This window comes from Myodes glareolus, chromosome 5, assembly GCF_982192425.1.
Source record: "Myodes glareolus chromosome 5, mMyoGla1.1, whole genome shotgun sequence".
Classification (NCBI taxonomy): Eukaryota; Metazoa; Chordata; class Mammalia; order Rodentia; family Cricetidae; genus Myodes; species Myodes glareolus.
In genome coordinates, this window is record NC_142030.1 from 10,740,127 (window position 1) to 10,765,281 (window position 25,155).

The following is a 25,155-nucleotide window of genomic DNA, read 5'->3' on the forward strand; positions in this document are numbered from 1 at the left end:
AAAGCATTGTTTTGTTTAGAATCTAAAAGTGTCTTTTCTGAAATTTCACACACACACCTGCATACACATGTATATTGGTAGTGGTTGTGAGTGACTGTTCTCCAACACAAGGAGCCACCACTTGTATATAAACCCTCATTTAGAGCCTATAAGGTGACCCAGTAAAATCACTGGTTCCTCAGAGTGAACTTTGGTGGAACTGTGCCCTGGTTTGTCACTGGGACCTTGGGAGGAAGTATAGACATGATATATGTCTCTCCCAGGGAAGGAATTTTAACAACAACCATGTGCAACCCCAATCCTCCTTCTTTCTCCCCCAGGGCTCCCATAATATTTTCCCTGCTGACATTCATGCTCTCCTTCTCTTTTTCATAACCACTGAATTCAGCCAGTGCCACATGCATAGGTACAGGGCCATCTACCAGAGCATGGGCCATCTATCAGCAGTCACATCCTTAACGAAAAATGACACCTCCCAAAAGCCTCTCAAGGGCTAATACTGCCTCAGCTAGGGTGGGGTTTGTTAAGCCCTTCCCATACCCATGCTGGGATGTTGACTGGCTTGATCTTGTACTGGTCTTGTGCAGGTGGACCACAGTTGCTGTGAGTGGATGTGTGTGGCAGCCATGTCTCTTCCAGCAGACAGCATTTCCCTGCACTCCTCCACATCCTTCTGGCTCTTACATTCTTTCCACTCCATCCTCCATGATGTTCTCTGAACTTTGGTGCAGGGGAGGTTGACATAGATGTCTTTTTAGGGTGGACCACTCAACCACTACTTAGTCTCTCAGCACTTTGACCATTTATGAGTCTCTGCATTGACTGCTGCTCACTGTAAAAGGAAGCCTCTCTGATCAAGTTTGGAGCAACACTAATCTATGGGTATAAATGTAAATATGTAGAAGGCAGTTTGACAGGATATCCATCTAGCAAAACATGTGCATGTGTATGAGCGTATACATACATCCAAAGGCCAGAAGCTGTTATCGGGTAACTTCCTCAATCAGCCTCCACCTTAGATTTAAGACAGGCTCTCTCACTGAACCTGGACCCTACCAAGTTGGCCAAATGGGTTGACCACCATGCCTTAGAGGTTCTCCTGTCTCTCCTTCCTAACTCTGGGTTTCAGGCCCTACTGTGCCTGGCTTTTGTCTGTGGGTGTTGGAGAGTGGAGCTCAGGACTTCACGCTTCCGAAGCAAGCATGTCACCCACCTCTCCTGATCCTCCTTTCATCCTTTGTTTATGGTGCAAACATTCAAACTCCTTCCTTTTAACTTTCTGATGCACTGAGACCACTCCTGCTATCTGCAGTCATGTTTCTGACGGGGTCCGAAGGAAGGTAAAGTGTAAGAACTTTGACCTGCTTTTTGTGTTCCTTTCAAAACTTCTGAAACAGCTTGGTGGTGTCAAAGGATGAAAGAAACCCATTATCCTCTGAGCAGCAGATCCCATCCCAAACATGGAGACCCTGAGGAGGTTATTTTGTTTTGCTGAAGTGAGGCACAGGTAGAAAGATGATCACTGTGTAGGGCATCTAATCGATCTTGAGACACAAAGCCATGAGGAAGAGCAGGCTCTTTACCTTGGATGCCTACCATCTACTACCCTGAAACAGCGAGCCTCTGAAGCCCCACAACCCAGTTAGTCTGCCATGGAGGGACTTCTACTGCACACATGGGTAAAGGCACTTGTGGGCCTTTTCAGATTTTTCTGTTTTACATACTGTGGATGTGTTTGTTGGCCTGACACCAACTTTACCACTTAACCTTTCCTTGACCCCACAACTGAGGCCATTTTTGCACGGAACACTCACCTCTGTGTCTGCAGAATATTGGATTCTTTTGGGGAAAGCCATGCTCTGGGCCAGTGGGGAAGGAGAGGGAGCTACAGAGACACAGTTGAAGATGACTTTAGCACAGAGTTTATTTAATACATCCTCCAAATTGTATTTTGAAGCATCTGCTAATAAGAAAGCACTCTCTTTTTTGAGCAGTGCAAGTGTTTTATAAATGGAATTTGCAGACCAGCAACACTCCCATTAATTTTCCCTGTCTACAATTACTATCATTACATTCTTAAAGCACTTTTAAAATAAACTAACCCATGATGTCATGTGCACAATCTGAACTCCAGCGAGAGGGACGGCAGGGTAGCAGCATCTGGACCTTGGCCCGCTATCTTTTAGGGAACATCTTGATGGTTGTAATTACTGTCATGTTATGGGAACTTAAAAAAAAAAAGGCGCCAGAGTTCCAAATAAAACATAAAATGGCTTTGATATAATAAATGTTACTATCATTGTTTAAAAATGTTGTGACCTGTCTGCTGTAGTTTCTGAGAAAGATATTTTCCAGCACTTGATATTTCCAGCCCCCCACCCCCTTTCATAGTCTATTACGCAGATAAGGATGAAGAAAATCCTCAGGACAGACTTGTTTTAAATCAACGTAACACAATGCCAGCATTGTCTTTCTTCACGATGAACCTTCAAATTAAATTTGGTATGAGCTTTACCAGATCTCTTCACGGCTTTGTGCCAGAGACACCGAATGCACCCTATTAGAGAAAATTAATAATTCAAATGCTCTAGTTGTGGATAATTGCATTCATTAGGACAAGATGGGAGCCGAGGCAATTTCCTGCAGGGTGCACATGTATACATCACACCCCTAACCAAGGCAGTTAGAAGAGTTTGGATCACTCCAGAGGGAATGGAGGTACCCGAAATGAACATGTGGTCTAGATGTTGCCTTCCCATGGGATCCAGTTTTAGAAGAGTCTGTGCCAAATTTGACTCAAGGCATTGGACCAATTTCTGGATAAAGTGATGAAGAAGAATCATACATATAGGAAAGAAGTCATCCATTGTGTGTGTTGACCCACGGTGGGATTCACTTGGCCTCCCAAAGAAGTTTCCTCATGCAAAATTCATTCAACCTTGTGAAATCTATGTCCCCATTTCCTAACGGGTATTAGCAACTTTAAGGAAGGTAATGTATCTTGCTCAGGCAGCTAGTTGACTTTGACAATAGCTTGTATGCAGAACCCCAATGGAATAATCTGTTTTGTGGATTTTTTTTCTCTCTGCTGGTTTGCTGATAACATTGTTTAGTTTGAAGATAGACCTTCCGATGTAAGAGTTGGGATTTAACCAGGAAAAATTGATTGGACCTGATCTGGACTTCATCATGTTCAGTAAGCTTGTAATCTTTTCACATATCACACCGACTGACAGCTTTTCTATGTTCTCCTACAGATCAGCTACTTATTTCATTTGGTATCAGGGTTCATGTCTTATCTACATTTTAGCCACATGCCTTTCCTGTGGATAATTACCAGACCTGAGGATTGGGGGAATAATGGTTCAATCATCAGCAGGTTTCTTAAGCTTCACTTTTTTTTTAATTTTGTGAAAATTGTGAAGTCTTTATTTAATTTCTTTTTTTAAGTTTATTAAAATATAAAAGTTTCCATTTTCGCCCCTCCTCCCAACACCCTCCCACTCCCCCCACTCCCTCTCCTCTTCCCTCTCCATCCCTAAGAGCAGTCAGGGTTTCCTGCCCTGTGGGTAGTTCAAGTTTCTCCCCGCTCCCTCCAGGACCAGGAAGGTGAGTATCCAATCAGACTGGATCCCCAAAAATCCAGAATATGCAGAGGAAACAAGTCCCAGAGTCATTGTCAATGGCTTTTTAGAAAGACTTCGGGCCAGCCACATTCAGAGAATCTAGCCTCCTCCAGAGAATCTGGTTGGATCAAGCGCTCCTTCAGTCCCAGTCAACTGGCCTTGGTGAACTCTCATTAGATCAGTCGCCTTGTATCAGTGGTGATCGCTCCCCTTGTGGTTCTGATTTCCTTTTTCATGTTCTTCCTCCTTCTGCTCCTCCTTTGGACCTTTAAGCTTCACTTTTTGTAGTCAACACTGGCCAGCTCCCTGAACGAGGCAAGCAAGACATCCCCAAACCCAATCAAGCAGAAATACTCCTACTGATGGACAGACATGTTGGACCTTCTCCGAGCATCAAGCGGAGCTCATGGCCAAGGGCTGTCTCGACAATTGCCTTCTTTCTTACGGGCTGGACTTAATCACTGTCCTTCAAAATGTCAGAATGGAAAAAAGGAGTTGTTTGAAAGGGATGTGTGATCAATTAATGAATGGCAGTTTTCACACTACTCAAAAGCCTTGGTCTGATTTTTACTTTTGCTCTGGTGGTTACAAATTGGAAGATGCCCACCATTATTCTCTCTCCTAACTACAGCCTGTGTGACTCCTTCCATCCTTTATTGCTTTCGCTGTGGCTCCTGAGTACTGGATATTTAATAAAGACCAGTGGATGAGAGGAAAATCCCAAAGAGTCTTTTTAGAAAACCAGTCGAACCTTTTTGTGAAAACAATATTATTCCTCTTTTTTTTGCATTAAGCAGGGCTTCATGAAAGGATGTCAGAAACACCAACTGAGTGTCCAGTCCCCTCTCTGTTTGTTGAAGCATTTATGGCTCTTACTTAAGACAAGAGAAATAACAAGGGAAGAAATTGCTACAGATACAGAACATTTTATTACACAAATGAAAAAGGAGAGCAGATCTGTTAGCTCCTGCCAACTTTTGAAATATGAATTCCATTTGTCTTTATTACAGTCTAGTCCCATAGTGCCTTTTCCATATTTATTAATTTTTGGATGTTACTATTAAGCAGAGATTTGTGCTTACTGGTAATAATTAAAGCTATGTTCAAGGAACTTAAGAATGAGAAAAACATATCAACCCATCTTTTCATTTTCACATCAATAAATTACGAGATGTGCAATTACCTAAACTTGCTATCTTTAAAAATTTTTCGAATGTATTATCATAAGAGAATGCTCTGTCAGAACTACACAAATCGTGCTGACTCAGAGGTATGTGATTCTTCTTATTATGGAAAAAAATGAGACAGGAAATCCAATATAAATGAGCTGTTTTCCTCAGTAGTATAATAAAACTTGCATACTGTTATATGAGTTTTTGATTATATCATTCACTGATAATCTGTAGGCTCATTTCCTTCCAGTGAAGAAGCTGTCTCCTTCCTCCTGGCACCAGTCCCCTTTGGCCACTAACTTTTTAGCTGTCCTATCCTCTCGCCTGGGGAAGAGGCCGCCCAGTCACAGCCACCACCGTGTAGTATATTTTAAGGGCTGTAAATTTTTACTGTCAGATTTGAGCCAGGGGTGTTAAGCTCCAAAGATACACATCTGCTTCCTACTCAAATGGTCTTTTGTTGTGCTTCTTGGTAAAGGGAGAGTTTTAAGGCCATCAGAATAAATCCCAGTGTGGGCAGGGGTGAGTTATGGTACTTCAAGAATGAAGGCTCATGGCTACAAATAGAACCTGTCTTGATTCTATTCTTAAGTTATGTTTTCTTCTTTTCATTGTTCCATGATAATATTTTATTACTATTTAATGAACAAAATGAGTCACTATTAAATTTAAAGTGAAAACTTATTTTGTAGCTTGACTCAGAACCTCTGAATGTATCTGGTTTCTAAGTTTGGATTTCCTAATGTCAGGTTTTCCTAAATATCATCATATGAATTCAGAGCCAGAAAACAAATGAAATGTTGAAGAAATCACTTGGGAGGAGTGTGTCTATAGCCCATGCAATATATCTGTCTACCCTGAGTGTTTATTAAATACCAACTCATCAAAGAACACTTGATATTAGATGCATGTTTATTCTAGTACTCACTAGCCAAAAGTAGAAATCTAATAGGCCAGTTTCATAGCTAAGGACAAAGCAAAGAGATAATATTATCAACCCTCAATTTACAAATGGATTTCGCTCTAAATTCTATTTGTAAGCCTTTCTTTTGGAACTATAAATACATTTTCCTATAGAAACAAGGTATAAATGTGGCTAGGTTTCCTAACAGGTCCAGAATACACTTTACATGTAATTAACTGAAAACTAGCATGGAAGAACACAATTGACAATTTTTTTTTAATTTAAATTTTTATTTTTTTAATGGAAATACATATTCATTTTTACACCCAAATACATACTTGGTTGGAATACTGGTCCTGTGTCTCTGATGCTAAGGGTATCAGAGCTACCATAAGTTTCATCCCTTAGCTTTTCTGCTTAGTGGAAAATAGCACAGGTGCCACATGTGGAGGGTGTCAGCGTGGCTCTTGGAGGGTGCCCGAGCTGCTTGTGTTTGCTGGCTGAGAAGAATGGAGTCAAGGAAGGAAGTGCAAGTGGAGGATTGGTTTGGGAATGAGGAGGGACACAAACATGATGTCTTAAGAGATTTTAGCCTTTTAAGGATAAATAAGGGGAGTAGTTATCATACAAGTGAAGTCTAGACCAGAAGGTCTCCACAAATATGGCGTTTTATTTCTTATTGGAGAGAGTAATCATGTTTTCACTTTGGCCCTTCCACTGGTATGTTAAGGTGGATGGGCAAGGCCGCCAGAACAGGACAGAGAGAAAGCCTGAAGCCTGCTGGAGTCTTTCAGAGAATACCGAAAGGCACTGGGGCGTGCTGAACTGGAACGGTGATGGTGGACAGCTGCCACTCTGAGTGGAGGGGAGTTTGAAGACACGCGTGTGTGTGAATGTTCCAGTGAGGGACAAACCCAGTGTGAGTGTTGCTGTGTTGGACAGCTGTGTATGATGGTAGGGTTACAGACACAGTTTATAAACAAGTTCATTCTTACCACATACTATGTAATTATTCCCCCAGAGGCCCACAGACTAAGGAAGCATGGGAATGCCATACCAACAACGTAGTAGAGCATGTGGAGCGGTCCTCACTAGTTCCATTATTTTCTCCTCCTCTTTGCATTCCTCAGATTTGATGTCAGCTTTACCATGCTCTTCTCTTCTCCGAGCCTCCCACATACAACCATCTTTGCTCCATTGCAGCTCTCCGAGTCTCCTGACTGACTATTTCCTCCTTAGCAAAGACTGCTGAGATCTGCTCAGAGAATGCTTCCCCCAGGTTGGCTCTCTCAGCGCTCTGCTCAGACCATTATGAAGGAGTCATGCAATCCAGGGTAGCATCTTTCCCTTTCCTGAACTGGGATACCCAAGGACATGGAGGTGTTTTATTAATTTGGGTATTTTTTTTTCCCCGAGCACGGGACTCACCTGTGTTATGTACTTGAGGTTTAAGAATGAACATTCATCAAACTTGAAGGAAGGGCAGGTATATAGTTTGATGGGTAGGACACATCTAATTCATGTGGAATCTGCCACGAAGGCAACAAAGACCAGCATGCCCATCCCTGTTGGCAGGTCTGGGCAGGGAAGGTGCCTAGGTGTTCTAGAAACTCATTCTAGATTGGGGGATAATTATGAAGGGTGGATAGAGATGATCAAAACATCTTGTATAGATGTATAAACATTTCAAAGAATAAATAAAAAGCCCCTGTCCCCCCCCGCTGCACTGTGGGCTCGTAGTTCAGCGACTATTGGTTGAGGCAGCGGAAGTTACTCCCACAACACCCACTGATAGATTTCAAAGGTCAGGAAGGTCCTACAGAGGCAGCTGGGGTAGAAGGAATATCAATGGCTTTACTGGGTGCTGGATTCTGAATGCTACAGTAGGGACCTGGATGCACCCATTGCTGCAGTGGTGGCATGGAGGTTATGGAGGTAACCAACCACTCCCTTGATTATATCTGAGACCTGCTCCACAGGCAGGAATGCATGTGTAAGTCTGAAAACCTGATTAAAAACTTCTACCTATGGAGGTCCCAGAGCGAACCTTACTATAGGTGTTTTGCTAAATGGTCATGTCAAACTGCCTCGTAAATATTTATTCTTATACCCATAGATTAATGTTGCTGTCAATTTTGATCAGAGAAGCTTCTATTTTTTTTAGTATACAGTGGCTAATATATAGATTCATAACTGGTCAAAGTGTTGAGACTAAGAAATTGTTGAGTGTTCAAAGGTCATCATGAGATGTGGAGAGAAAGAATGTTGGAGCAGGAGGATGAGGAGGTGTGCAGTGAAAAGCTGTCTTCTGGGCATGACATGGTTGCCACACACATCAATTCACACAGCTGTGGCCACATGCACACGCATAAGCCAGTCAGTCTTCTGGCATGGATGGACTCCTTAGCGGAGGCATTACTGGCAGTTGCTTATTGCTAGAGGAGGGAGAGTCTCTTTTCCACAGCCCAGTGGATGGTCCCATATCCATACACATGCTGGCAACACTATTGGGACTCAGAAAAAAAATTATATTTAAAAAGTGAAAGGACGTGAAATTGGGAAGAAGATGTGTTGAGGAAACTTGGAACAGGGAGTAAGGAGAGGCTATGGTCAAGGTATTTTATATATATATATATAATATATGAATAAATATGGATATATGGATACATATGAATATATATGAATATATAAATATATATATATAAACATTTCAAAGATTAGATAAAAGAAAAAAAATCTCTGTATACTGTAGCATCATTTCCGGGTGCTGTACCTTCAGTGACAGTAGGAGGCAAGGGTGACTCATAACTCTTGATCTAAGCATCTAGAAGAGTCAGATTTGTTTTGGGAGAAACCCTATGTCACCTTTTATGAAAAAGAAGTCCTAACCAGACCTTGTCAAGAGGATCTAAATCTCCAAAACCAATAAAGCTCGCCATGAACAGCCATCTCTCCGTAATGTCCCCTGAGTTTGCAGAGCCTGCCTTACATGGTGGAGCCAGCCCTAGAGAAAAGCTGCAAGAATCTCTTCTGTGAGCTCAATTGCAGTTGCAGCTAAGGAAACTAATGCATGGGGATGACTCACGCAGTGGCAGGAAGTGACACGGACAGGTGTGGGTCCCCAACACTTAAGAAGGAAGGGGCTGAAATCTGATGTGGTTTTCTCAGTGTAGTCACCAAGATGATCATCACTTTTCTGTCTGAGTCTACACAAGACATTGCCAACGAATTGAGAAATCTGTGCTACGGATCACTGGGGGTTCTGGCACCAGAGATGCCTCCCTCAACGTTGAAGTGCAGGTTAAGGAGGCATTGCATCTCGTGTTACTTATGATGCTAGAAGACTGGCTCCCACTTCCAGATATGTTTCTTACATCTATATGACTTTCGATAAATGCCACTTAACATTGTTAAGCTTAATGACCTCATTATGAAACTGGGATTGTGTTACCTAATAACAATACTACTCTGGCACTCATTGAGAGCTTCTGTGTGCTGAGAACTCTTATATGTGACTCAGTTCTCCTTGGTCGCTTGGGTGCGGGTATCATTATATAGATGTGAAACTTGAGGTTTACAGAGATTATAGTCAAACCCACAGAAGGGAGTGATGAGTTGGGGGTTTCAGTCTGAGGCAATCTGAGCTTCCTGAATCTGCCTCTGAGCTCTTAGATACTACAGCAAGTATCAACCTTCAGAAACGGAAATCTGTATTCTGAAGATTAATCTTCATTTTTATTCGTGTGTGTTTGTGTGTGTATGCTACATGGGTGCAGGTGCCTGTGGAGACCGGAAGAGGATGTTGTATTGCCTGGAGCTACAATCACAGGTGGTTGTGAGCTGTCAGATGTGGGTGATGGGAACTGATCTTGAGCCCTTTGGAAGAGCAGTAAGCGCTTTTAGCTACCAAGCCACCGCTCCAGTCCCCATAACTAAAATCTTGATGTGACTGTCCAGTATTACAAAGTGTGAACTGTCCCACGGCCGAGTCGTTTCTGAAGCTGGCTTCTCTGAAACATCTAGGTACCACTCGGTGTGAGACCAAACTCCTGTTCATGCTGTGTGATAGCCTCGTGGTCACCGCTTTTCTGATCATCAACGGCTGCCGAGAATGACACCTTCAAAACATGACATTTTTGTGGGAACCCAGAGGAAGAGGTCTTTGACACACCATTCCACACAAAAGTACCACTTCAAAATAGCTTAAGTAGGTACATTTGCCTGCAGCCACCTATCTCCCTTCTATGAAACATTTACCGAGAAAGGGAGCTTTGGGAAAGCCTAGCGTAAGTAAGCAAGCAAGGGAACAAATGAGCAAACAGCCCTCAAGCCCCAAACAAAACCCGCTGGTCCTACTGTACTTAGAAACCACCACTCAACACTCCTTAAGTATCAGTGTTTCATGAACCATCTTGGGATTGTGCCTACCAGTTGAGCTGACATGATTGGCGTTTCCCAGCAAGCACTTTTCACGCTGAGTCATCTCACCAGTCCTTTTAAATTTTATGTGAATAGAAGGAATACGCTTCCATATTAAAATTTCAAATGACTTAGGGAAGCACCAAGAATAAAGGCCCTGATATTTGAATTTGTTAGGTCAACAACTCAGAGTTACTCCTTCAACAAACCGCCTATAGTTTCTTACTTAGCAGTCTGGAGTTTTCTATGTAGGAAAGCCTCCCTCCCTCTCCCTCCCACTTGTCTCCTCCCTTTCCTGCCTCATCACTCACTGCTACTGTTTGCTGAGTACACAAGGTTCTAGGAACAATTCTAAGCACTGGAGCATGGATGGGAATGGATCTTCTGCAAATCCTGTTTGTTTTGGATGTTGAGCATTCTGGTTCTCATGAGATCTAAGATGTGGTTATTTTTCCTGCTCATTTCTCGTGTTCATGAACACAGATATTTAAGAGGTAACTATTTTCATCTGAAAGCAAACAGCTTAAAAAATTCTTCTTTTCCCTTAGGTGCAAGCATTTTGAAAATGTCATATTGAAAACACAGGCGCTCCCAAGGAGACAAAGGAGATTGCTTTGCTAAGCGGGCACCTCTTGTGACTCAGAAAGCTAAGCCTGATTTCTGGGAAACCAGGCGATGTGGAAATGAAAGAGATTCTATGTCTCTCATGCTGGACTGCCACTGGGCTGTCAATCAAGAGTTTTGCCAACTTGAAGGGGAAGTCTGAGACTGAAGTCAGCTGGCAGTTATCTCTGTGTTCCTGCTGTCGCTCAGTTTCTGGTTAGCTTCACTGAGTCACGAAGAGGCGAATCGATGTTTGTGAGCAAACCACCCACCCAATGACTTATGGAAGGCACATGTCAAACACTGTTCTGTAGCTCTCCTTTCCCAACTTTGAGAGGTCTGGGGATGCACATGCTATAGTGCTAGGGTGTCTGCCTGGTGCTCATAAAACCCCAAATATCATCCTCAGCACCACAAACTCTCTGCTTGAAGAAGGTTCAGTACATACAGCACACTGATGCACACGGGGTGGGGCAGGGCTGTTGGGGAGGTGGCTATGACCTAAGAAGGCCATGAAAAGAAGATAAAGGATTGGTGAACCTAGATGGGCCCATGTATGTTTGGGTAGCCAAGGTTCCAATGAACTACCTTTATGGCTGAGATCAGGTGAGTAAAATGATGAACTGCTTTGGGCTCTTGGGAAGAGAGAAGCTCCGCCTCTCATCAACAGCACCCACCTCCCAACAAAAACGTTTTGATGATAAGAAATCCTGATTCAGAAGAATGCGCTGTGTGGTGAGCAATGCCTCCTAGGGCCTCCTTGGTGTCACCTCCTTGTGTATGTATTGGGACAGGTGGAGCCAGTTAGGAGAGGAGGTTAGTAAAGTTCACTACCTGAAGGTCTCTTCCACAGGAAAGCTGGGCTGGGCTTATAGACAGACTTATTATGGGGCCAAGCTGTGGAGCGATGGAGACAAGGCTTGAGAGAAGTAGGTAACATGTTTTTCTGTCTTACAGGAAAATTGGACAATTAGAAAATAAATTCAAGATGCTGCATGTGTGTTGTATGTATGTGTGTGCATGTACCTGTACCATTGCCTCTGTGTGTGTGTGTGTGTGTGTGTGTGTGTGTGTGTGTGTGTGTGTGTGGTGTAGCCTAAAGGTCAGATATTTTCCTCTCTTGCTCTCTCCATTATTTTTTTAAGATCTCTCACTGAATTTGGAGCTCACCAATTTGGCAAACCTGGCTGGCCGCTGAGCCCCCAGGATCTCCTATCTCTGCCCCCAGCTCTGAGGTCGTGGATACTCATCATCATGTGCAGATTCTATGTGGAGGCTGGGGATTTAAACATAGGTCCTCAAGCTTGCATGGAAAACTCTTCACTGACTAAGCCATTTCCCCAACTTAAGGCACTTTGAAAGGAAACTGAGGTGGCAATGTCTGTAGTATATGCTATGGCGACATACCTACAAAAGTGTTATGGGAGTATAATAAATTTATATTGCAAAATCAGCATATGTTTTTATATGGTTTTAAAATATAGAGATGCACAATTAAAGAAAATCCATTTACACATTCAGCTATGATCATCTGTATGTTTGTCCATCCACTCACCTATGTTTGATTATTTTTGTGGGTTTTTCATGTGTAATTATTACATGACAAAATCATAACATACATTTCAGCTTATGATTTTTTGTCTTCACATGTGTATGTTATGAATATTTCCCTGTATTATTGAATGTGGTTAGCAGAACTTTTGAAAGATTTCATTGCATGTTTTGGTATCTGTCCTGGCTAGTTTTATGTCAACTGGACACAAGTTAGAGTCATCTGACAGGAGGGAAACTCAATTGAGAAAATGCCTCTGGAAGATCCATCTGTAAGGCATTTTCTTCATTGGTGATTGATGGGAGAGGTCCCAGGCCATGGTGGGTAGTACTATTCATGTGCTGGTAGCCCTGAGTTCTATAAGAAGGCAGGCTGAACAAGTAACCCAGTAAAGCAGCACCGGTTCATGGCCACTGCATCAGCTCCTGACTCCATGATTCTGCCCTGTTTGAGTTGCTGTCCTGACTTACTGCAATGATAAACAGTGCTGTGGAAACGTAAACCAAATAAACCCGTTCATGACCAAGTTTTTTTATCTTGGTGTCTCATTACAACAATAAGAACCCTAACTAAGACAGTAACTTTCAGACATAGCTTAGGACAGTCAGAATAAAGGGGACTTACAGTTGTGGAAAATAGTATCCATTCAGTATTAGTGAATTAAGTTGATGACTAATTAATTATTACATAATATGCACTTCATTTGGGGGGAAATGTAGTAGATATACATACCTCTATTCTTCATGTTAAGTGTAATTAAAAACTGCACTGGCTAGTTTTCTTTTTAATCTACTTGAAACAAAGTAGAGTCATTTGGGAAGAGGGAACCTTGATTAAGGAAATGCTCTCATTAGATTGGCCTGTGGGAAAGCCTGTGGTAAATTTCTTAAATCAGTGATTGATATAGGAGGGCCCAGTCTACTTTTCATGGTGCTATCCTTGGACAGGTGGTCCTGGGTTCTACAAGAAAGCAGGCTGAGCAAGACTTCAGGAGCAAGTCAGTAAGCAGCACCCCTCCATGGCCTCTGCATCAGCTTCTGTCTCCAGGTCCTCTTCCTGCTTGAGTTCCTGATCTGATCTCGCTCAGTGATGGGCTATGCCTGTAAGTGTAAGATAAAATGAACCTTTTCTTCCCCAAGTTGCCTTTGGTCATGGTGTTTATCACAGCAATAGAGACCCTACAGACAAAAACTCTGAACAAAGTACAAAACACAAACGAGGGCTTGGAATCTTAAGTACAGAGAAGTCAGAGGAATCTGAGACCAAAGGAACTTGATGATGGCAAGTTCCCGGATCTTTTGCCTCACACACCCACCCTAGACCTAGAACTACCAACACTGGCCACGTGGGCATGTCAGCAGGAGTGGACAGCAGTGCTTCCTCAAAGCTTAGGACTCAGAAAAGCCAAAGACCAGCAAGGTAGAAATACTTGATCAATTACTTTATCCTAGCAACATGAAGAAAAAAAGCTTAACTCTAACTCCCCTCATATCAGCAAAGGCCAAGTGGGAGGCATGGATTTCTGCCTATCAGAAACTTGAATAAGGTATGTTACTCAGCTCCCCTGGGTTGATATGTGTGGCATCTGTTAGGAGATGGGACTTTCATTCCCTACCGAGTAATAGTGAGGACTCCTTCCTTCCTCATCTTCCTCTTTGGTCTCAGTAGAGACTATGTGGGGAGCCTGGATTGACAGCCATAGCCACAGGTGGGTAGGATTAGAGGAGACCTAGTGAAAAGTGGGGACTGTTGCTGCCCTATGTGGGCACCCTTCCTCCTATCTTGGTATTAGTTGTGGTCATTTGGAGAGAAGTAACTCCCTCTCTGCCCAGAAGTAATGGGGAGCTCTCTGCACTTCCCTAGTGTGTCAGTGGTGTCCAAGTGGGAACCTGCACTTCCGTCTTTACCTTAGGGGAGCAAGAGGCATTCTTCTTTCTACTGTTAGACCAGTGTTAGAAGAAACCAGTTAAACAGATTCTGAGTTACATGGTATTGTACTCAAACTATCATTAAACCCATAAAACCAAGAACAGAAAGATCTCAAATTGAAAACAGAAAAACAGTTGATACAAACATGGCCACACATGGTAGAACTTAGGACTGTGCAGAAGGACTTTAGTGAGTTCAAGGTGAGTTTGGAGTGTACATCACAAGACTCTATCTTAAGAATTAAAAACAAGATGCTAATGCCAAGCTGATGAGTTAGCAAAGGTTTTAAATCAGTGGCCATAAAATAATTATTAAAATTATAAGCATTACTAAAACCACAAATCATAAAAATAACCCTAACCAGAAAATACAAAGTCTCAAAAAAAAAGAAATGGAAATTTTCAAATTGAAAATATAATTAAAGTAAGATGCTTAATGGGTAGGTTAAAAAGCAGAAGGGGAGAGGGACAGAGGCAAGAATCAGATAAATAGGGGACAGAAAACTAGAAATTACCTCATGTGAACAACACAGAGAAAAGAGCACTTGAAAAATAGTGACTACTGTCTCATGACCCTTGGAATATATAACAAAACAGTTAATGAGTATGTCTCTAGAAATGCACACACAGAGAAGAGGAGAGAGAGAGAGAGAGAGAGAGAGAGAGAGAGAGAGACAGAGACAGAGACAGAGACAGAGACAGGAAATTAGAGAAAAGAACTCTAATAAAGAACAACCAACAATGTCTCCAAATTGACAAAAAGAAAATTTTGGCAAAAAGTTTACTAATTTAAGAAGCACGTTAAATCCAGAAAAGAAAAACCCAGAGACGCTCAGTCAAATCAGGATCCTAGTGGAAAACTGAAGACAGGAAGACAGTGCTGAAGAAGAGAGGTATCTTATTCACAAGAGATAAACACTTAGAATAACTGCATTTCTCGTCAGAATGGGCTAGGATCCAGAGGAGACTGGTGTGGCATTGTTTTTTAAACAAAACATTCCCTTCAAAAATCAGTGGGCACTGGGCTGAGAAATGGTTCAGTTGGTGAAGTTCTTGCTGTACTAACTCAAGGACTTTAGTTCAGTCTCTAAAACTCATACACACAAGCCTGGTGCACTCTTGTTAATTCCAGCCTTGGGGAGGTGGAGACATGTGAATCTTTGGTGCTGGCTAGCTAGTCAACCTAGCTAGCTAGTAGTGAGCCTCCAACCAATTAGAGCTCCTGTCTCAAAATTTAAGATGGAAACCTCCCAAGAAAGACCTTAGAGGGTAGTTCTCTGACCTCCGTGTCAACACACACACACACACACACACACACGAGTTAATGGGAAATTAGAACCATATCTCCAGTCCTGTAATACATTTTGGTCACATCTAACCACTCTCCTGCAATTCCTCTAATACGACCACTTTCCCCACTCAGCCTCACAGTCTCCTTTTAAAGCTCACTGAGTCCATCAGTGCTTCGAGTATGTTCATGGGTGTAAGGTTACTCATTAGAACATGGACAGCCAATCAGTCAGGACACGCATCAAAAGAAAGCCAACTCCCCCGGCTCCCTGCCTGCAGGATCAGTTACCAATAATTCCTCACCTACTTTGTGATCCTTCCCCCGAAGTTTAATCTTAAAAAATACACTTGAAACTATATTTAGGGGCAAGTGTCATGCACAGGTAAACATGGAAAACCTGTCTTCTAATTAAAAATACACGTTCAATACAAATTGTATTTACCATATAATTCAAAGTGGGAATTTGACTGTCAAAATATTGAAATTTGAGGAGAATTTTGCCCTGAAAGGAATTGTCCTAAACAATGCTGAAATTTTGTTTAGTTTCTTCCTTTCCAGTCTCCCTCTTAAATCCTATTCTGTTCACGTCTGGGCATTACCCACCTCTGTTTGCCAAGTTTCTGGGAGTAACCAGTTTCTACACAGGGTGGCAATATTTGTTGAAAAGAGTCCACAGAAACCCCAAGATCTTTGAAAATACTTTATTGTGCATAAAATAACAACTTTGATGAATGAGGTGGTTTTATTTTATGTAAGAATTTTTAAAGAGTTTAAGAAATAATTTTAAGGAATTCATACTTTTTTCAAAAAATAAATTTTAGAGAAAGTAGATGTATTATACCCTTATTTTTTCTTTCCAATGTCTCAGTGATTCTACTTATTGCATTTCTTTTTTCCTTTCCTCCACTGATTTTTATTTTTAAGTGTGTGTGTGTGTGTGTGTGTGTGTGTGTGTGTGTGTGCACGCACATGAATGCAATGCCCATGGAGTGCAGAAGAGGGCATAACATCCTTTGGCACTAGAGTTACAGGTGATTATGAGCTGCCTGATGTGGCTGTTGAGAACAGAACCTGGGTCCTCTGTAAGAGTAGTAGTACACTTAGCCCCTGAATCATTTCTCTAGTTCAGCTTTTATTATATTTCATGGGTTGACTTCTTCTCCCTTTCATTTTTATTGATTTTATTGAGCTATACATTTTTCTCTGCTCCCTTCCCTTCCTCATTCCTCCCCTTCAACCCTCTCCCATGGTCCCCATGCTCCCAATTTACTCAGGAGATCTTGTCTTTTTCTACTTCCCATGTAAATTAGATCTGTGTATGTGTCTCTTAGGGTCCTCACTGTTGTCTAAGCTCTCTGGGATTGTGGTTTTTAGGCTGATTTTCTTTGCTTTGTGTCTAAAAACCACTCATGAGTGAGTGTGTATGATATTTGTCTTCCTGGGTCTGGGTTGCCTTACTCAAAATGATGTTTTCTAGCTCCAACCATTTACATGCAAATTTCAAGATGTCATTTTTTTCTGAGTTAATCTTGTATCCTGTACATTACTGAAAGTGTTTATGAGTTGTAGAAATTCCTTGGTAGAATTTTTAGGGTTGCTTATGTAAACTATTATATCATCAGCAAATACTGAGAGTTTGACTTCTTTTTTGATTTGTATCCCCTTGATCTCCTTTTGCTATCTTATTGCTCTAGCTAGGACCTTAAGAACTATATTGAATAGATATAGAGAGAGTGGACAACTTTGTCTTGTCCCTGATATTAGTGGGATTTCTGGGAGTTTCTCTCCAATTAGTTTGATACTGGCTGTTGGCTTGCTGTATATTGCCTTTTTTTGTATAGTTATGTTCCTTGCATCCCTGCTCTCTCCAAGACCTTTATCATGAAAGGATGTTGTATTTTGAGATGATCATGTGACTTTATTTTTCACTTTGTTTATACAGTAGATTGTGTTGACAGATTTTCGTATGTTGGACCATCCTTGCATCTCTGGGATGAAGCAGACTTGATCACGGTGGATGATGTTTCTGATATGCTCTTGGATTTGATTTGCCAGTATTTTATTGAGCAATTTTGCATTCATGAGTGAGATTGGTCTGTAATTTTCTTTCTTAGTAATGTTTTTATGTGGTTTGGGTATCAGGGTAATTGTAGCTTCATAAAAAGTATTTGGCAATGTTTTTTCTGTTTCTACTATGTAGAACAATTTGAGGAGTATTGATACTAGATCTTCTTTGAAAAATCTTGTAGAATTCTGAGCCGAAACCATTTGGTCTTGGACTTTTTTTTTTTTTTTGGTTGGAAGACTTTTGATGAATGTTTCTGTTTCTTTAGCAGTTATAGGTCGATTTAATTTGCTTATCTGGTCTTGCTTTAATTTTGGTAAGTGATATTTATCCAGAAAGTTGTTCATTTCCTTTAAGTTTTTCAATTTTGTGGAGTATAGGTTTTTGAAATATGACCTGATGATTCTCTGGATTTCCTCCGTGTTCATTGTTATGTCCCCGTTTTCATTTCTGATTTTGTTAATTTGGATATTCTCTCTCTGCCTTTTAATTAGTTTGGAAAAAGTTTTGTCTATTTTGTTGATTTTCTCAAAGAACTGCTGTGGGAAATCTTACAGCCAGTAGTCTTTAAGTTACCCCTCACTGGGCTGTGACCTCTTATACTATTTATGTCAATGTATTGCATGCATCAGGCCTCTTTTCTGGCTGTGTGATTCGGTTGCTGTTCTCCGGTCCAGCAGAGGATTCTGACTTATGAGTCTACCCCTAAATAAATAAGCATCTCTTATTCTCAATTCTGAGCTAGTGTGGGAGGTCTCTTTGTCGTCGCATTGATTCTTTGTATTTTTTTTGTTTCTATTTTGTTGATTTCAGCTCTCAATTTGATTATTTCCTGCCATCTAGTTAGTTCTCTTGGATGAGTTTGCTCCTTTTTGTTCTAAAGTTTTCAAATGTTCTGTTAATTGACTAGTGTGGGATTTTCCAGCTTCTGTATGTAGGCATTATGTATGCTTTCATTGTGTCCCATAAATTTGGGTATGTTATATTGTCCCGCGCTACCGTCTCGCCAGCAAGAACCACACGGAACACTAGGATCCTTCTGCAGAATAGCTTTATGTCTCTTGGGAGCAGAGCATAAGCCAACACGGCCGTGGGGACCCAGATAAGATGGAACCCATCCCTTATAAAGGAAACAGACCCTGCCCTGGACGTGTCATTCCCGGATTGGCTGACTGCTCCCAGTCCCAGGTGAAACCTCGGGAGTAGGCAGGGACGCAGCGGTAGAGAGTTACAAAGCAAGTGCGCTGAGATTAAAGGCGTGTGCCGCCACACCTTGGGGTCACAGAGGTCAATCTCTACCTTTGTTCCTAGAAGCAATGGAGAATGTGGTCCGGCCCTCCACATTCATTTTCATTGAATTTTAGGAAGCCTTTAATTTCTCCCTTTATTTCTTCCTTGACCCGTTGATGATTCAGGTGAGCATTGTTTAATTTCCATGTGTTTATGGGCTTTCTGGAATTAGTGTTGCCGTTGAATTCTAATTTGAAGCATGGTGATCCAATAAGATACATGAGTTATTCCATTTTTTTTTTTTGTATCTGTGGAGGTTTGTTTTGTTACCGAGTATGTGGTCAATTTTTGAGAAGGTTGCATGAGGTGCTAAGAAGAAGGTATATTCTTTTAAGTCCATTTGAGCCATAATATCTGCTAGTTCCTTTATTTATCTGTTATTTTTTTCCCTGACAGACTTGTTCAGTGATGAGAGTGGAGTGTTGAAGTCTCCCACTATTAATGTGTGGGGGTTTAATGTGTGATTTAAGCTTTAGAAGTGTTTCTTTTATATATGAGTGTGTTTTTGTATTTGGGACATAATGTTCAGTATTGAGATTTCCTCTTGATGGATTTTTCCTGTGACTAATATGAAATGTCCTTCTTCGTCTTTTTTGATTGATTTTAGTTTGAAGTCTATTTTATTAGATATTAGGATAGCTATACCAGCTCGTTTCTTAGGTCTATTTGATTGGAAAATATTTTCTCAACCCTTTACTCTGAGGCAATGTCTGTCTTTGAGGTTGAGGTGTGTTTCTTGCATGCAGCAAAAGGATGGATTCTGCTTTTGTATCCAATCTGTTAGCCTGTGTCTTTTTATAGGTGAGTTGAGTGAATTTATATTAAGGGGTATTAATGACCAGTGATTGCTATCTCCTGTTAACTTAGTTTTTTTTTTGTTGGTGATGTTATTTTGTGTATTTATTCTTTGCAGACACTCCCCCCAATAAATTTCTGTAACATAAATGCAGTTTGGCATCTTGAACTATTGAAAATAATGTGAAGGAGTATAAAATATAAACTAGTTTGGTGTGGAACAATTCCATATTCTGTCAATTATGTTTTAAATAAACGCTGATTGGCCAGTAGCCAGGCAGGAAGTATAGGTGGGAAAACTAGACAGGAAGTAGAGGTGGGGCAAAGAGAAGAGGAGAATGTGGGAAGCAGGAAGCTCCCTTCCCAGTCCTGCCAAGATCACAGAAGAAGCAGAATGTGATCTGCCCTGCTGAAAATGGTACTGAGCCATGTGGATAACATAGATAAGGATAAGGGTTAATATAAGTTATACGAGTTAATAAGAAGCCTGAGCTAATGGGCCAATGAGATTATAATTTATGTAGAACTTTGTGTGATTATTCTTTGGGATTTACTGGCTGTGGGAAGTGGGCAGGACATAAACCCCAACAAGTGGGCCCTCATGTTACACTAGTTGTATGTGTGCATGTATGTATGTGTGCTATTTACAATGTTCTTATGTACTGGAGGGCAAAAATGTCATTATCCAATGCAAATATTTTTCTTCCTAAAATATTTCTTTTGGCTCATATTTTACTTTTGTTTGGTTGCAATGGATTCGTTCAGCTTTTCTTGATCAGAAAATGTTTATTTCATTAACTTTATAGCATTCCAAATAGTCCATTCATTGTTTTCTGCCTTTCATTGCTTTATTGTTGTTTTTAATATCATTTGTTACTGACTCCATATCATGTACCTCAATCGCACTCATTTCCCAGTCCATCTTTCATTCTTGTAACACTCCCCAAAGGAAAACTTAAAAGAAAATAATAAAGATAAGAAATAAAATAAAAAGTACAAATAAAAATATTATTTAAACAAACAAACAAATGACAAAAACAAACTAAAAGACAAACAAAAAAACCCCAAGTTTCTCTTCCAACTTTCCCACCTCTTCATCGCCTCTTCATTCATCTTTGTGGGCCTGGGGAATGCTGTGTACCATGCCGTATTGCTGGTCAGGTTCAAGGCCTCTGGCTTCTGGTACACCATCAATACTGGACTTTCCTCAGATGTCCTCTGTTGTCCTTGAGTCATGGATATCCGAAGGCTATGGTTCTTCAGGACAAGTCCCTTCACACCAACATGGCCTCAAGTGTCGGCCCAGACTCTGGGATCTGGATGACTTTTTGGTGGTAACAAGAACTATGGATGCCAACACAGACCCTGGCTACGGTAGGGCCACAGATCCAGATATGACCCCAGGCTACAGCTTGGGTCCTGATCTCTATGATTCCCAAGTGGCAGCAAAGAACAATTCTTATCACAGAAAGCATTTAATTGAGGTGATGGCTTACAGTTTCAGAGAATCAGCCTAGTATCATCATGGTGGGACATGGCAGCATGCAGACAGATGGGGTGCTGGAGCAGTAGCTAAGAGTCTACATCTGACAGGCAACAGGAAGTGAGCTGAGATACTGGGAAGTATCTTGAGCATATGAGACCTCAAAGTCCATCTCCACAGTGACACACTTTCTCCAACAAGATCACACCTACTCCAACAAGGCCACATCTTCTAATAGTGCCATTCCCTTTTGGGGCAATTTTCTTTCAAACCACCACTTTCTACTCCCTGGCCCCCAAAGACTCATAGCCATATCATATTGCCCCCAGTCTGATCCTTCATGTTTCCATCCCCACCCACCTTCAATTTACTCTTTTATTTTCCCTTCTCAGGGAAGTCCATGCAACCTTCTGTGGGCCCTACTTGTTATCTAGCCTTTCTGGGGCTGTGGATTGTAGCATGGTTATTCTTTTTTGTATGATGTAATATTCTTTTATTTGTAAAACAATCTTATCTTACATACCAATCCCAGTTCCCTCTCCCTCCCACCCTTCGGTCCCCCCATCTTTTCTCCACCCCACCCCCATTCACCCCTCAGAGAGGTTGAGGCCTCCCATGGGGAGTCAACAAAGTCTGTTGTAAATGAAGACTGTGGTTTCATTTCCTGGCCCCCAGGACTTGAATAATCACACAAAACTATATTAATTACAACACTGTTTGGTCTACAACTCAGACATATTCATAGCTAGCTCTTACATCTTTTTAAAAAATTATTAGATTTTTTAAAAAATACCAATCCAAGTTAACATTTCCTCCTTTCCTCCCATTCCCTGCATACACCCTCCCACTCTACCCTATCTAATTCTAAGAGAGGGTAAGGCACATTGCCTTGTGGAAGGTCCAAGTCCCTCACTACTATATCTAGGTTGAGCAAGGTATACATTCAAAGAGAATAGGATCCCAAAAAGCCAGTACATACAGTAGGGATAAATTCTGGTGCCACTGCCAGTGGCCCCTCAGTCTTCCCCAGTCATGCAACTGTCAACCACATTCAGAGGGACTAGTTGGTCCTATGTTTGTTTCTTCCCAGTCTGGCTGGAGTTGGTGAGCTCCCATTAGCTCAAGTAAACTGTTTCAGTGGGTGAACCCATCAGGGTCTTGAGCTCCTTGCTCATATTCTCATTCCTTTCATTCTTCAACTGGACTTTGGGAGCTCAGTCCAGTGCTCCGATGTGGGTCTCTGCCTCTGCCTCCATCAGTTGCTGGATGAAGGCTCTATGGTGATATTTAAGATAATCATCAATCTGACTACAAGGTAAGTCAAGATCAGGCCCCGCTCCTCTATTGCCCAGGGTCCTAGGTGGGGGTCAACCTTTTGGATTCTAGGGAATTTCTCTAAAGCCAGGTTTCTGCTAACCCTATAATTCCTCCCTCAATCAAGATATCTCTCTCCTTGTTCTCTTCTCTGTCTTTCCTCCATCTCAACCACCCCATTCCTTCAAGTTCTCCTCTCCCCTCTTCCTTTTCTTCTCCTACCCTTAGCTCTCACATCTTAAATTAACCCATTTCCATTATTTTATATTTTACCTTGAGGCAGGCTTGTAGCTTATTACCTCACATTTTGCTTCCCTGGCATCTACATGGTATCTGTCTGACTCTGCCTTCATTCTCCCTGCTTTCAGTTTAGTTTTCCAGCCTAGCTATACTCTGCCCTGCCATAGGTCAAAGCATTTTCTTTACTAGTCAATGGTAATAAAACATTTTCACAGCATGTGGAGGGGAATCCCACACCAGTCTGACACATCACTTGAGACAGAACCAAGGCTCCCCCCCCATATCTAGAATGAGCAAGGTATCCCTCCATAGGGAATGGGCTCCAATGGGTTCAGCATGGTTATTCTTTACAGTTAATATCCACTTATGAATGAGTACATATCATGTTTGTCTTTCTTGGTTTGGGTTACATCTCTAAGGATGATTTTTCTATACTTATATCCATTTGCTTTCAAATCTCCTGATGTCATTTTTTAAACAGCTGAGTAATACTCCACAGTGTAAATGTACCACATTTCCTTTATCCATTCTTAGTTTGAGGAACATCTATCTAGGTTGTTTCCGGGTTCTGGCTATCACTAATAATGATGCTATGAACTAGCTGAACAAGTGTCCTCGTGGTATGACTGTGTATACTTTAGGTATATGCTCAAGATTGGTATAGCTAGGTCTTGAAGCAGATTGATCCAAATTTTCTGAGAAACCACCATATTGATTCCCAAAACGGCTGTATAAGTTTGTGCTCCCACAAGCAGTGGGGGAGTGTTCCTCTTGCTCTATATGCTCTCCAGCATAAGTTGTCATTAGTGTTTTTGATTTTAGCCATTCTTACAGGTGTAAGATGCAATCTCAGAGTTGTTTTCATTTGTATTTCTCTGATGGCTAAGGATGTTGAACAGTTCTTTAAGTATCTTTCAGCATTTGAGAATCTTCTGTTGAGAATTTTCTGTTTAGTGTTGATAGAGGGTGGGGTGGCCCTTTGTTTGTCCCAGCTGCCTGGCTAGCTTACATCTGAAATAACCACACAGAAATTGAATTAATTAAATCACTGCTTGGCCATTAGCAGTGTTGGGGTGATGGGTTCAATCCTGATTGGCTTGTGCCTAGGGACTTTTCACAAATTTTTATTTTCAAACCTTGCCTGTTGCTTATCAAGTTTTCTTGTCAGTTGACCTTTGGGTGGGAACATTCTATGGTTATCTGTACTTTCCCTGTGACTACCCTGTTACTCTTGCCCATAGCCATTTCTGAGGACTGGGATGTTTTACTGGAAGTGGCTTACACAAGACACAAGATGGAGGCAGAAGACAAAATGGAGAAACTTTGGTTCTTCACAGGCAGATATGATGCTGACTATATCTTGATCAGAAGGCAAGAGGAAGTAGACTGAGACACTGATTGGTATCTTGAGCATATATGAGACCTCAAAGACCGCCTCCATAGTGACACACTTTCTCCAACAAGAACACACTTACTCTACCAAGGCCACATTTCCTAATAGTGCCACTCCCTTTAGGGGCTATTTTCTTTCAAACCACCACAGGTATCAATGTGGCCACATGTGGTGACCTAAACCTAGGACATTTTCACAACCTTTGGTGATATCAGAAGCCATGGACATCAACACAGACCATGCATGTTGCAGGGTCATGGATCCAGACATGGCCCTTGACTACAGCCCAGACCTGGATGCCATCATGGCCTCAGGTGGCAAGAAGGTCATCCACATCAGTTCATTTCTCACTGTCTTTGCCTCTTCAGATCTTCCTTTCTCTAAAGGACATGAACCATTTTGCCTCTTTCTCTCTCTCCCATACCCTATTATATATTTTCTCAATTTAATGGTGTGCATGATTTCTTCAACTAGACCAGAGTGAACAACTCCACTCCTAACTGCCAAGATTGTCTTTTAAATGTATTAATACTTTCACATTCCTTTCATTTACACAGAATTGATACTATTTCTGTGATTAAACATAAAAACATAGTAAATATAGTAAAGGTGTCGAAAGGCAATGAACTGAGAGAAGACACCCTGCTTTTTGAATTCACACAATGCTCAGAATGTTTGGCATAGGAATACCTACTCAATGAATGAATCACTGGCATGAGATTGCCCCTGCTGAATTAGAAAGAACCCATTCTCCTGGATAAATTGCTTTAAAAATCTTCGTGCTAAGACAAGTTTTTCTGAGCAAGGAGAGATGCAAACTTGGATAGGAATTTATTTTGAAGAATACATCTTGGAGAGGCTTTCCCATAGAACCCTAGCGAAGTGTCAGCAAGTACCTTCAGAGTGTCACAGATCCTTGCTCTTGGGGACCTCTGGAGCTTGTAATTCTTAGGCTTCTACTCACCTTGTGGGAGCATCTCATTTTACTGCAGACACTCTGAGTTACAGACTGTGCCAATGACTCCATCCCAAGTGATAGAAATATGGGCTGCTCACATAGCCACGTATTTTGTCTGTCTC